Source organism: Schistocerca cancellata, chromosome 12 (genome assembly GCF_023864275.1).
Source record: "Schistocerca cancellata isolate TAMUIC-IGC-003103 chromosome 12, iqSchCanc2.1, whole genome shotgun sequence".
Taxonomy (NCBI): domain Eukaryota; kingdom Metazoa; phylum Arthropoda; class Insecta; order Orthoptera; family Acrididae; genus Schistocerca; species Schistocerca cancellata.
This window is the reverse complement of record NC_064637.1, coordinates 133,622,328-133,634,910: the sequence shown is the minus strand read 5'-3', so window position 1 is coordinate 133,634,910 and position 12,583 is coordinate 133,622,328.

Genomic DNA, 12,583 nt, shown 5'->3' with positions numbered 1-12,583 from the left:
GTATCGGGATGAGATGGGCGTCCGCAATCTCGACATGTGAGGCTGGAAGTGCAGCGGGAAGACATATGGCCGAACTTCCAGCACTTGAAGCACCGCATCGGGGGAGGGATATAGGGCTTGACGTCACATCGGTAGACCATCACCTTGACCTTTTCCGGTAACATATCACCCTCGAAGGCCAAGATGAAGGCACCGGTAGCAACCTGATTGTCCCTCGGACCCCGATGAACGCGCCGGACGAAATGAACACCTCTACGTTCTAAGTTGGCGCGCAGCTCGTCATCAGACTGCAAAAGGAGGTCCCTATGGAAAATAACACCCTGGACCATATTTAAACTCTTATGTGGAGTAATAGTAACGTTAACATCCCCCAACTTGTCACAAGCAAGTAACCTGCGTGACTGGGCGGAGGATGCCGTTTGTATCAGTACTGAGCCAGAGCGCATTTTAGACAAGCCCTCCACCTCCCCAAACTTGTCCTCTAAATGCTCGACGAAGAACTGAGGCTTTGTGGAGAGAAAAGACTCCCCATCAGCTCTCGTGCAAACTAAGAATCGGGGCGAATAACTGTTACCTCCATCCTGGGACTTACGCTCTTCCCACGGCGTGGCCAGGGAGGGGAACGTTTTCGGATCGTACTTCTGAGCATTAAATTGAGCCCGAGAACGCTTAGAGACTGCTGGCGGCTGGCCGCCAGCGAGAGATTATGTACCACGCTTCATTGCGGGTCATCCGCCCTGATGCCACCTACTCCGACCAAGGGCCCTCCCCACGGGCGCCACCCAGCCACAGCAAAGGCCACCTGGCAGGATGGCCGTTGCCGGGAGTCCTGATACCCCAGGAGGATAGGCATCTACTCCTTGGCATACGTGGGGAGTTAACGGCGCAGGCATCAGTAGAGCGATCCCTGTGTTGTCAGGGGGCTACAACCAAGAGGGTACATGGCGGCCCCACCACAACGGACTGGCTACCGTGCTGGATCTTAGGTGCAAAACTGTCCAAGGTCGTCGTCGCAGTTAAAAGAAACACTGCAGAGGGCAGCGTGGTAATCGCACCCAGGGACGTATCCCCGCCCTAAAGATCGAAAACGAGCGGGACACCATTACAACGACGAAAAAGCCGGCTAAAGGTCTCAATGCACGACGGATACAGTGCACCACGTAAGGCGCCCTTCCCCAATTGGCTCGCTCTTCGGAATAATTTAGAAAGATGAAGGTCAAACCCGAGAGGGGACCATCACATAAGGCCAAAACATGTGAGACTCCTTTTAGTCGCCTCTTACGACAGGCAGGAATACCGCGGGCCTATTCTAACCCCCGAACCCGCAGGGTGAAATTTAGTTACCTCTGACTTAATTGTCTCCATGGTTACCACCACGCCTTTCCAAAATATCTGTCATGGGAAACTAAACTAACACTTGTCCCAAATGACACTGAAAACAATGGATTTATGCCAGTGGTAGGCAACTGGCGAGCCGCGGTCCGGGTACGGACCGCGAAAGATCATAAACTGGCCCACCAAAAATATGTAGACAGTATAAATTACGTACTCAAATTATTTTTAAAAAATATTCTTAAAAAATATTTTTCTACAGAGCGCCACCCTTCTGGTTTTTTGTACGAGTGTACGATTAACTGCTGAATAATTAGACTTCTTAATGGTTAGTAATCCCTGTATTTGAATATCTGTGCCTATACCAATTTTTTGGCGCTTAAGTGTATATGTACACAAGCAGAATACGGCGCTGCGGTCGGCAACGCCTACATAAGACAAGTGTCTGCCGCAGACCGGTTACTTCTGCTACAATGGCAGGTTATCAAGATTTAAGTGAGTTTGTATGTGGTGTTGCAAACGGCGCACGAGCGGTGGGACAGCACCTCCGACGTAGCGATAAAGTAGGGATTTTCCCATGCGACCATTTCACGAGTGTATTGTGAATAGCAGGAATCCGATGAAGCATAATCAGATCAACGATATCGCTGTGGCCGGAAAAAGATCCTGCATGAACAGGCCCAACGACGTCTGAAGAGAATCGTTCTCCGTGATAGAAGAGGAACTCGTCCGCAAATTTCTCCAAATTTTATTAATGTTTGGCCATAAACAAGTGCAGCGTGCCAACCATTCAACGAAACATCTTCGATATGGGCACGGACCACTCGTCTACCCTTGACCGCACGACACAAAGCTTTACGTCTCGCCTTGGCCCGTCAACACAGACATTGGGCTGTTTATGACGGGAAACATGTTGCCTGGTCGGACTAGTCTCTTCTCAAATTCTATTGAGCGGATGGGCGTGTACGGGTATACAGACATCCTCATCCTCATGAAGATATGGACCCTGCATGTCAGGAGGGGACTGTTCAAGCTGGTGGAGGCTCTGTAATGGTGTGGGGCGTGTGCAGTTGCAGTGATATGGGATCCCTGATACATCTATCTCCGACTAACGGATGTCACATACGTAAGCATCCTGTCTGATCACCTGCATCCATTCATGTCCATTGTGCATTCTGACGGACTTGGGCAATTTCAGCAGGGCAGCGTGACACCCCACACGTCCAGAATCGTTACAGAGTGGCTCCAGGAACGCTCCTCCGCTGGCTACAAAACTCCCCAGACGTGAACATTATTGAGCATATGGGATGCCTTGCAACGTGGTGTTCAGAACATATCTCCACCCCTCGTGCTCTTACGCTTTTATAGACAGCCCTGCAGGATTGAAGGTGTCGGTTCCCTCCAGCACAAATTCAGGCATTAGTCGAGTCCATGCCACGTCCTGTTCAGCGCCTCCTTTGCCGTACGGCAGTGCACACTTTAACATGGAAGTAGCTCCGAATTTTAGGATAGTTACAAGATTATTGGGTAAAACCTCGGCTGGTGGTTATTTTGGAGTGTTATATGAAATGGAGGACATTTTCTGGGTAATTGATTATCTTTACACCAACCATTTTTGTTCATACTGTAATTGGTTTGTAACTTTTTAAAAATTTATGTACAGATGCTGTATGGTATCAGAACTGACTTTCACTGCTCTTACTTTTGCTGTTTGTTTGAACTTATGTGTCACAACTCTGAAGCCTACTACACAGCTTCTTGTTTTTATCTTACTATCTCACAGTTTTACCAATTTCGGCTTTGTTAATGTGGAAATTCAGAAGAGAGCGTGATATAGTAAAATGTGACATCAAATTAACGTAACAAAAATTCTGCAAAGGCATTCTTCAAAATTATTTAGATCATTTGAACAATAAAAACCTAAAATGTTATATGTGAGTGCAGGCTTTCTCGGCGAATTTCATATATGAAGTCTTCACGGGTTGTCAGGCGAGTAGCGTTGTCTCGTAGCAACGTTCCAATGGAATGTGTCTGCATCATCTTCGCCTGAAGATGGAGGCGCATTCCATCGAAACGTTGCTACGAGATGACGACGCTACTCGGCTGATAGCACGTGAAGACTTTATATAAAAAAACCTAAGATGTGTTTCAACAAGACTCAGACCCAAGGGCAAGAAAGGGCAAGAAAGGGCAAGAAAGGGCAAGAAAGGGCAAGAAAGGGCAAGAAAGGGCAAGAAAGGGCAAGAAAGGGCAAGAAAGGGCAAGAAAGGGCAAGAAAGGGCAAGAAAGGGCAAGAAAGGGCAAGAAAGGGCAAGAAAGGGCAAGAAAGGGCAAGAAAGGGCAAGAAAGGGCAAGAAAGGGCAAGAAAGGGCAAGAAAGGGCAAGAAAGGGCAAGAAAGGGCAAGAAAGGGCAAGAAAGGGCAAGAAAGGGCAAGAAAGGGCAAGAAAGGGCAAGAAAGGGCAAGAAAGGGCAAGAAAGGGCAAGAAAGGGCAAGAAAGGGCAAGAAAGGGCAAGAAAGGGCAAGAAAGGGCAAGAAAGGGCAAGAAAGGGCAAGAAAGGGCAAGAAAGGGCAAGAAAGGGCAAGAAAGGGCAAGAAAGGGCAAGAAAGGGCAAGAAAGGGCAAGAAAGGGCAAGAAAGGGCAAGAAAGGGCAAGAAAGGGCAAGAAAGGGCAAGAAAGGGCAAGAAAGGGCAAGAAAGGGCAAGAAAGGGCAAGAAAGGGCAAGAAAGGGCAAGAAAGGGCAAGAAAGGGCAAGAAAGGGCAAGAAACAAGACAGTAGCAACAAGAAAGGAGGGAGTGGATTACAAGCGGTAGTGCAGTTATTATACGATAGCGCTTTTATTCCACTAATATTTATTAGTTGCTTGTGCAAGTGTTAGCGCGAAATCTAGAGAAATTCTGCATGCCTACTAAATTTCCTGTCTCACCCAATATTCACGGAAGTCCTAATTTACAAAGTGAGTTTACTGGAAAGGACCATAATGCTACCTCTACCTCAACATCGAATTCTTCGAATAGGGATGCAAATAAACCCAAAATAGATCTGGTTAAGCTTGCCTGAGTGCACTGGTTGGCTACAGAAGAGGCACAGGCGTTACTGGCGTACAGCAAGTTATGTGCTGACTTAACAGGCACACAAAATCTTTCAAACATATCAAAACTGTTGCATCAACTTCTATGTTCAATGATAAATAGCAATGGCGATGTAGAAAGAGCAGTTATTAAGTAACAGCACTTGTCTCTGCCAATTATTTAAGAATCACCACCTTGGATACGTTGATTCTTTTCCGAGTCAATAATCGCTCATAGGATTACTTTAAAGTGTACGAAATCTTTGAGTGTTATTAAGAATGTGTTAGGGAAGTCATGTTCCGAGTCCTTGTATGATAAATACAAGGACTCTGAAAAAGACAGGGGGAGACCCTGACGTTGGGATAGCAGGTTCAATTAAAACTTTGTTGTTTTTAACGGCCTACTGAAAGTGTACAATGTGCAAGTATTAAGGTGTACTACTCTGGCAATTCTGAGAAAATCGCAAGTAGTTTTACGCGTCTATTGTGTAACATGTATCTGTCCGTGGGTGGTAAAGATTTCATGGTGGTCAAGCAGCTTGCGTTTGAGCTACGTAAAACGAACATTTATGAGGCGACGGTTCGATTCCCGCTCGAACTTAACTGTTAATCTATATTTTTTCTACACTGGTCGCATTATTTAATTTATGTGTTATTTCAGAGGTAATATAACTACGTGCATTAGCATGAAGTTTTAGTGAATGTCATGTTATCTGACTGCTTACTATGTTTTAATTAAATTTACTTATTAGGACAAACACATTTGTAACTATCAACAAGTAAACGAAGAAACGCATGGAGTTATTTGTGAGACCGTATGCTCGTGATTTGCGAAATCCCTTATACACGCAGTCTGTAACATATCCAGAACTACTTGGCACCTCGACGCTTCGAGCTGCAGACAGGCATTTTTTACTATTATTTCGGAATACAAATCTTTTTTAAATATTAGTTTGAGAGTGAAAATTAGAATGAAAAATTAGTCAGGTGCATGAACTTTTTGGATTTTTGAATACTTTATAGTTTTTGTGAGTGAAAATATAAACATTGTTAAGGAATATGAAGTTCGTCGTCTGGACCTCGATAAAAATTTTCGAAAGTGTCCGGACCCCATCGTAAGTTAGTTACCGATCCCTGGACCTAGGCATTCATGTGTGTTGCCACCTTTCTTGACATCCAGAAGGACGACTAGGTACCACCGCCAACACTTATTAACCACAGTACAAGCATATCGAGTATCATCCGAAATTTCTGATTGGACTAAAGCTTTCTTGGGACCAAAGATGCAGCATATTTTGCACAGACGGTCACTTACGAACGTGGTGTGTGTTAGCACGCTTGTTCGTGTGCTACATTAATGACATGGCACACGAAAATAGTAAATTTTGCAGGCGCGTTTATCTGTAAACTAGTACTATCCGGGAAAAACATTCGAAAATAGGGTTTAAGACTACAATGCAACGCAAAAGATTGCTAAGGTGTTTCAAATGTACTGAATTTTCAAACTGTTGACTTTAAGAAAACTCAGGAAAGGAGTATCTTACAAAATTTCATTGAGAAACAAATGGGATCAGTCAACCCATACGAAACCTGGATAAGAATTTGGATGGGTAGAAAATGTAATGACCTCAGTCTTAGTTGTAGGTAAGTAAGGTGGTACACTTGTTCATTCGTAGGATGTTACACTACTTTTTAACTACACATGCTCAGAAAATAAACACACAACACCTTGAACGACTAGAGAAGACTTTCATACTCACTTGACGTTTACATCAGTATAGCATGCATGAATGATTAGTAGCATCTGAACCATGTCGGCCCGCGGGTTCAAGGTGAACATCGATATAGCAACTTGGCGTAAGTTGAGCCAGAAGTTCTCGCCGTCGCTATAAACATACTGTAATGAATCAGCGTCACTTGAGCACGAGTGCAGGATGTCTCGCAGACGTATGCGCGAAGCGTACCGTCAAATCAGTTGTTTGAAAGAGATCGCGTTATTGGCACGAGTAAGTGTTATGCATCAATCTGGGAAACTGCTGCTCGTATGGGACCAAGTGTTTCGGTAATGTAACTGGTGTGTGCAGCCGGCCGCTGTGGCCGAGTGGTTCTAGGCGTTTCAGTCCGGAGCCGCGCGTCCGCTACGGTCGCAGGATCGATTCCTGCCTCGGGCGTGGATGTGTGTGATGTCCTTAGGTTAGTTAGGTTTAAGTAGTTCTCAGTCTAGGGGACTGATGACCTCAGATGTTAAGTCCCATAGGGCTTAGGGCCATTTGGTGTGTGCAGAATGGTACACAGAAGACCACAAAACACGAAGGCATAGGTCCGGTCGCACCACCCAGACCGCCCCTCTGGAAGATCGACACCTCATCCTAATGTCATTGCAGGACACATCTGCGTCCTCATCGACTGACGCAACAGTGGAACAGTGTAACACATCGTACAGTATCAGAGGTGACAGTCCGTCGCAGTTTATTACGGCACAAGTTACGTCTGCGTCGTCCACCTCTTCACTTACCTTTGACGAATGCGCAGAAACATGCTAGAGACGGCAGTCGTATAAGGAACAAATTCACTGGGGACTGGAGTGGCATCGGATACTGTTTTGGGACGAATCCAGGCTCTGTCTGTTTGAAAATGATGGCCGCATTTTGGTTAGTCATATCTCCATTCGCACAAGGCATACGGCGCTATCTCAAGGCCTCATGGTGTGGGGTGCTATTGGGTACAACGGACGGTGCGTGTCCAGGGCTCTGACCAGTGAGACCCACGTGAATGACATCCTGTGACCTGTAGCCATACCCTTTCTGCACAACATGCCAGCTACCATTTTCAGCAAGACAGTGCACGAACACCTGCCTTCTTGGTGTCACAGGCTGTCAGCATTTTGCCCTGACCCGCCGGATCACCAAACTTCTCGCCAACGGAAAATGTGTTGCATATGGTGTTTTTTTGTTTGGGGTTTAAGGGCGCTCAACTACTGAGGTCATTAGCGCCCAATCAATTGTGAGAGCACATAGAATCTAGTAAAACTCAGGGGGGAGGGACATCAGAAAGTTCTTACAAAGATGCAGATAAAATAAGTGAAAGAGATGTCTTTGGACATGCCAGTCAAATTAATGAAACGAAGTACACGAGCAGCTGCTGGAGTGTCATGAGCTAAAATATCCTGTAAACTAGATGGCAGAGACAGGATATGATGAAACGTGTGTGCGCGCCGACGTAACCCAGTGCTAACCACCGCATATGAACTTCGGAACCCGGTGAATGCAGCATGGATGTTAAAACACAGGACGCCATTCGCACCTTACACGTGTCGATGCCATCACGCGTGGAACAATTGTGAGCGTGTGTGGTTGATCTGAGATTCTGCGTATAGGATTAATCTGAGATGTACCCTTTACCCTGAGGCTCCTGCAAGATGCAATTTCCACCCCAACACTACTACAGAAGTCAGACAGATGCTCCTAACCTTCTAACGAGAAATGCCTGAAAAACTATCAGCAATAAATATCTTCTGGAGTCGTCCGCTGTAAGTAAATGACACAAAAATTCACAAAATTTCTTACGTAACTAGTGGGATACTTGGGTACTGGAGTAGTGCTAGATAGTGTAGGAAAAACATGAAAGTTATTATTTATTTTGCAAAAATGCTGAGAAATAACAATGGCACTTTTAGTTATGAATTGAACAAGTTATATCCTGGTTCTTTAAGGAATGTAAAGTTACCTCTCAAGGATAGGATTCGCTATTGAAATTTCTATACAAAGTTTAATTGATGGTTGTTGACTTGGCAGAATGGCTGAGAGGTGCGCCTGATCCTAGGTACCGTCGAGGCTGTAGCGTGTGAAATGCAGTGAAGTGTACTGTTGTGGAGGTAATATGGGGCTCACAAGAGCTCTAGCTCACAATAACGTAAGCTGCGATGACTGCTGTCTGCGCCGCTCGCTGCTGACAAATAAGATAACTCTCGTTTTATCTGGACTGACCTTCGCCAATCAAACTCTCCCTATGCCTTGATGAAGTCAAGGATTCCTATTCGCCCCTAGTCTGACTACTGGCGTGGTACACCGGTCAGATAACCAGTCCACTGCGATGCCACTCAAAAATTCGCTCGCAGGCGTTTAACTATAACTCTGTCCATTCACACCGCACAAAAGTGTGTCGGCCAACACAGTGAACAACGCTTAATCGCAGGGACTCAATATAGAGTCGCACTTCGATTCGCACTAGACAGAGGTGCTCTCCCAGTGAAGTACTGAGGAGAGACTTGTTCCTCGCTCCAAGAGCGACAACGGAACAGCGCCTCTCCACGCCAGACGTGAAGGGGTATATCTTTCGGTCTCTTCCATTACTCTTTCAGCACAAGGCGTCAGAAATAGTCTGCCAATCAGCATTGCTCTTATAAAACGGTATAATGACGTTTCGTTTAAGGCGACCAATCCGGAAATCGGTAGCATTGGCGTTTGCTGTCTCCCTGTGGAAGAATGCGTAGGCTGGCCGCTCCCACACAATGTAGCGACCCCGAACACGGGGTCGTTCCCCCTTTCACTCGGGCACCCGCTGTCCGCTTCACGGGCGGTCACCTCGGCGTTTGGCATTGACTCGTCCTCGAAGGGACTGGCGTCCCGTTGTGTGGTTTGCGTCTCCCGAACTGAAAGCTCCTGTGACCGTCGTGTCTGGAATGTATGTGTGTACGCCAGCCTCGAGTATTTCAAGCACAGTGCGCTACTTGTTATTTGCATATCGTTTACATGAATTCATACAACACTGACTTTATCTTATCGGGTTTGGGTTCGAATGTAGCGTCGTGATGTGCGGAATATGATTGTGAGGGCGGAATATGTAAGCAATTAAGGTCAGGAGACCACGACGTCTTACACAATGTATGAGGGCCCACGGCGGACCCTGTGCCTACTTGGCAACAGGACACGTGCTGAACCGAGTTGACAAATGCTGATCATTTCTGCAGAACTTAATAATGTACGTCTCATAAGAATGTGAGCGTCCTATCTGCAGTCGTTCAACGTGTTCTGTTTTTCTGAACGAAGTTAAGTTTCCAGCACGTTCTCGCAGTTTTGGAAACGAACATGTTCCACTCTGTCGACAACAATAATGGCCACTTTACTCGTCGTCCTCAAGCTTTTATCATTCAACACTGTTCAATTCTGTCTTTCAGCAGCGTCAATTTTACCTTAGCGGTAATACATAGCACTGTCGATCGGTTTAATGATGAGAGTTGGCCGATATGCACATTGTGTGTGTGTGTGTGTGTGTGTGTGTGTGTGTGTGTGTGTGTGTGTGTGTGTGTGTCGCGAAGGGGGGAGGGGGGGGGGGTTGTGGGAGCGCAATTTAAGAGCGGCATGAAGACGCCGGTGCCAACCTGTTACCGCAGCGACAGAAAACATCAGTTTTTCGTCAGATTAACTAACATTACTTCATCTTCTGTGCTCCTTTTGGATACTGTATATTACAGGCTTCCTTTACTCTTGTGAAGGTATTTCTACGTACAACGGTGACTGCGGTGACAAACCGAATGAATTGTAATGACAGTATTACATTTTAACGAGCCACCAGAGACACTATGCCTCCAACCAAAATGCTCAGAATCATACGAAGGTCCAGCAGGACAGCTATAACAAAATGTATGCGATTGTATCAGATTACATAAAAGGTGGTCTACTATCCTATCAGAAGGAGCTATTCAGCAGGAAGTGAAGAACACACAAAATGTATTCGCAGTTGCGAATATGGACAACTGTAGCATGGAATGACAATGTTTGTGCCGGACCGGGATTCCAACACGGATTTCCCGCTTATCGCCAGCGGTTGCCTTATCATTTGGCTACCCGAGCACGTATCACAGCCAGATCCAAACCTATATATGTGGTAAACTGTGTGTCTAGAACCTGCTCTCTTATATTTACTGTGTATAGTCCCGTACAGGGAGGACATTAAAAAAAATGATATTCGCTTCCCCCGTGTCGACGAGTAAATACGATAATGCAGTGCCTGTGTTATTCTGAATTACGATACACACTTCCATAGGACATGCCCTTACTCCGCATCGTAATTCAGTATAACAAAGGCACTGCAATATCTAACGCACGCACGCGCGCCTCAACCTCTTGACTGGCAAAGCAAACAAAAGAAGGAAGTTAGGTGGGGAAAGAAGAAATACAAGAAAATCTTACGTCTGAGTACTGAACCATACTTAACGCACCTTGAAATAGGCAGACTACCACAGAACCGCAAATCCGACACTTTGAACTGCACATAACAAACAGGTAACTATTACACAACATAGCAAGACAAAACTTTACTAAGAAATGCCCCATGAAAGGAGAAAGTAATTTAAATCAGAATTATAATTCTACAAGAGTTTTTGAAATCTTGCCAATGTTAGTTTTAGTTCCAGTATAACTTACTACAGAAATGTTTTACTTACAGCAGCGAATGAAAATCGTCACAGAACAATAGGAATGACTGGACACAAAATTTGCAGCAGATTGAGCAAAGCTTCCAGTCTAAAGACAACACATAGCGAAATTTTCAAAACAATCTAAACCGACTAAACCGACTCACCTATACAAAGGCAATAAACTGGCAAAATCTGAACCCCTGCATGACAAATTAGAAAATAAAGAAATAACTACGCTACGATTCTGAAAGTAGACAAGGGAAACATCTTAATAACGTACAAACAGAAATATATCAATAAAACTGGATGTTTCAAGAAGTAACGAATATTTCACGCTTCCAAAAATCCAACAATCCGAATTCAAGCACTTTTAAGCATTAAACAACAGATTCCTTTACTCGACAGGACTGGAAAGTTATGATGTACAATATTGGCATTAGCTCCCAAGCTACAAGCAGAACTTAATATACACCACATATGGCAGTCAGACTGATAGTGAATTGCATGAGCAGTTCTGCTTGCCATATAAGCAAGAAACAGTGACATTCTCAATAAAAATTACGTTTATGACAATATAAAATCGAAAATTTTGAAGGAACTATTTGGTAAAAAAATTACTTTCATTATTTGTGAGTCATCTTCATAATGAAGTGTATCATTTCGTAAATGGTCGTAGTAGTAGTAGCTGCTGCTGTTTATGTTATGTTATGTTTCGTGCTTAAGTAACACTAAATGAAATTAAAATGAAATGAAATGCAATGAGAAACTAGGGTTGCTATAAATTTGTGTTTCGTGCACGTTAGATCATATATTGCTCCGCATAAGATTTAGCGAAGATAATGGATTTTTCTTGAAACTTGAGATCAGTAACTCCAATCCCGAAAAAACATAGCAAGTTTACTTGGGCTTGTGTACATGCGAGAATAGAGTACAACGTCCCTTGTATATCAAATGGTTCGAGATACCGAAACGAGATTTTGGCAAATGGTAGCAAGCATAGAGGAAAGTGTTTTCCATATGGTAAACACACGGAACTTTATCTACCGCGATATACGAGCAACTGTACACATTTGCAATGGAATCGTGTAATTTTTTGAGTTATTGACAGCTGGTTAAAAGGTAATTGCTGTGACTTTGCAACAAGATAGGTGAGTGACATTCATTTATATACCGAGAAGGTGATTTTTCAGGAACTTAAGTTCCTCGTTTAGTAAGCCATAATCTATCTATGTTCTATCGCATTTGCAACTGCTTTAGGATGTGCGTTTTCAACTTTTCGCGGCATAATGAATAGTTCATTAAATTTCAGGCATGCACCCACTCAAAGTTTCTTCCACTGAAATTTCGGTCGCATATCGTCCGGCATATTTCAGAGTATCAAAACTGACGTGGTGCCAAGCGCGGCCTTATTTGCTCCACCACGCGCCTGGTGTTATGTGAAGTATGCTAGCGGCAAGAAACAATGCCTTCTCTGCGCGATAGCAATGCAGATAGTGTCGAAACAACTGCCAACATGAGTAATGTAGAAGTAAATATCCTCGGAGTAGTGCATCAACTTAAATCACTTAACAAAAGCAACTCTTCTGGTGCAGATTGTATACCAATCAGATTCCTTTCAGAGTATGCTGATGCATGAACTCCATACTTAATCATATACAACCGTTCGCTCGACGAAAGATCCGTACCTTAAGACTGGAAAATTGCACAGGTCACAGAAATATTCCAGAAAGGTAGTATGAATAATCCACTTAATTACAGTAAC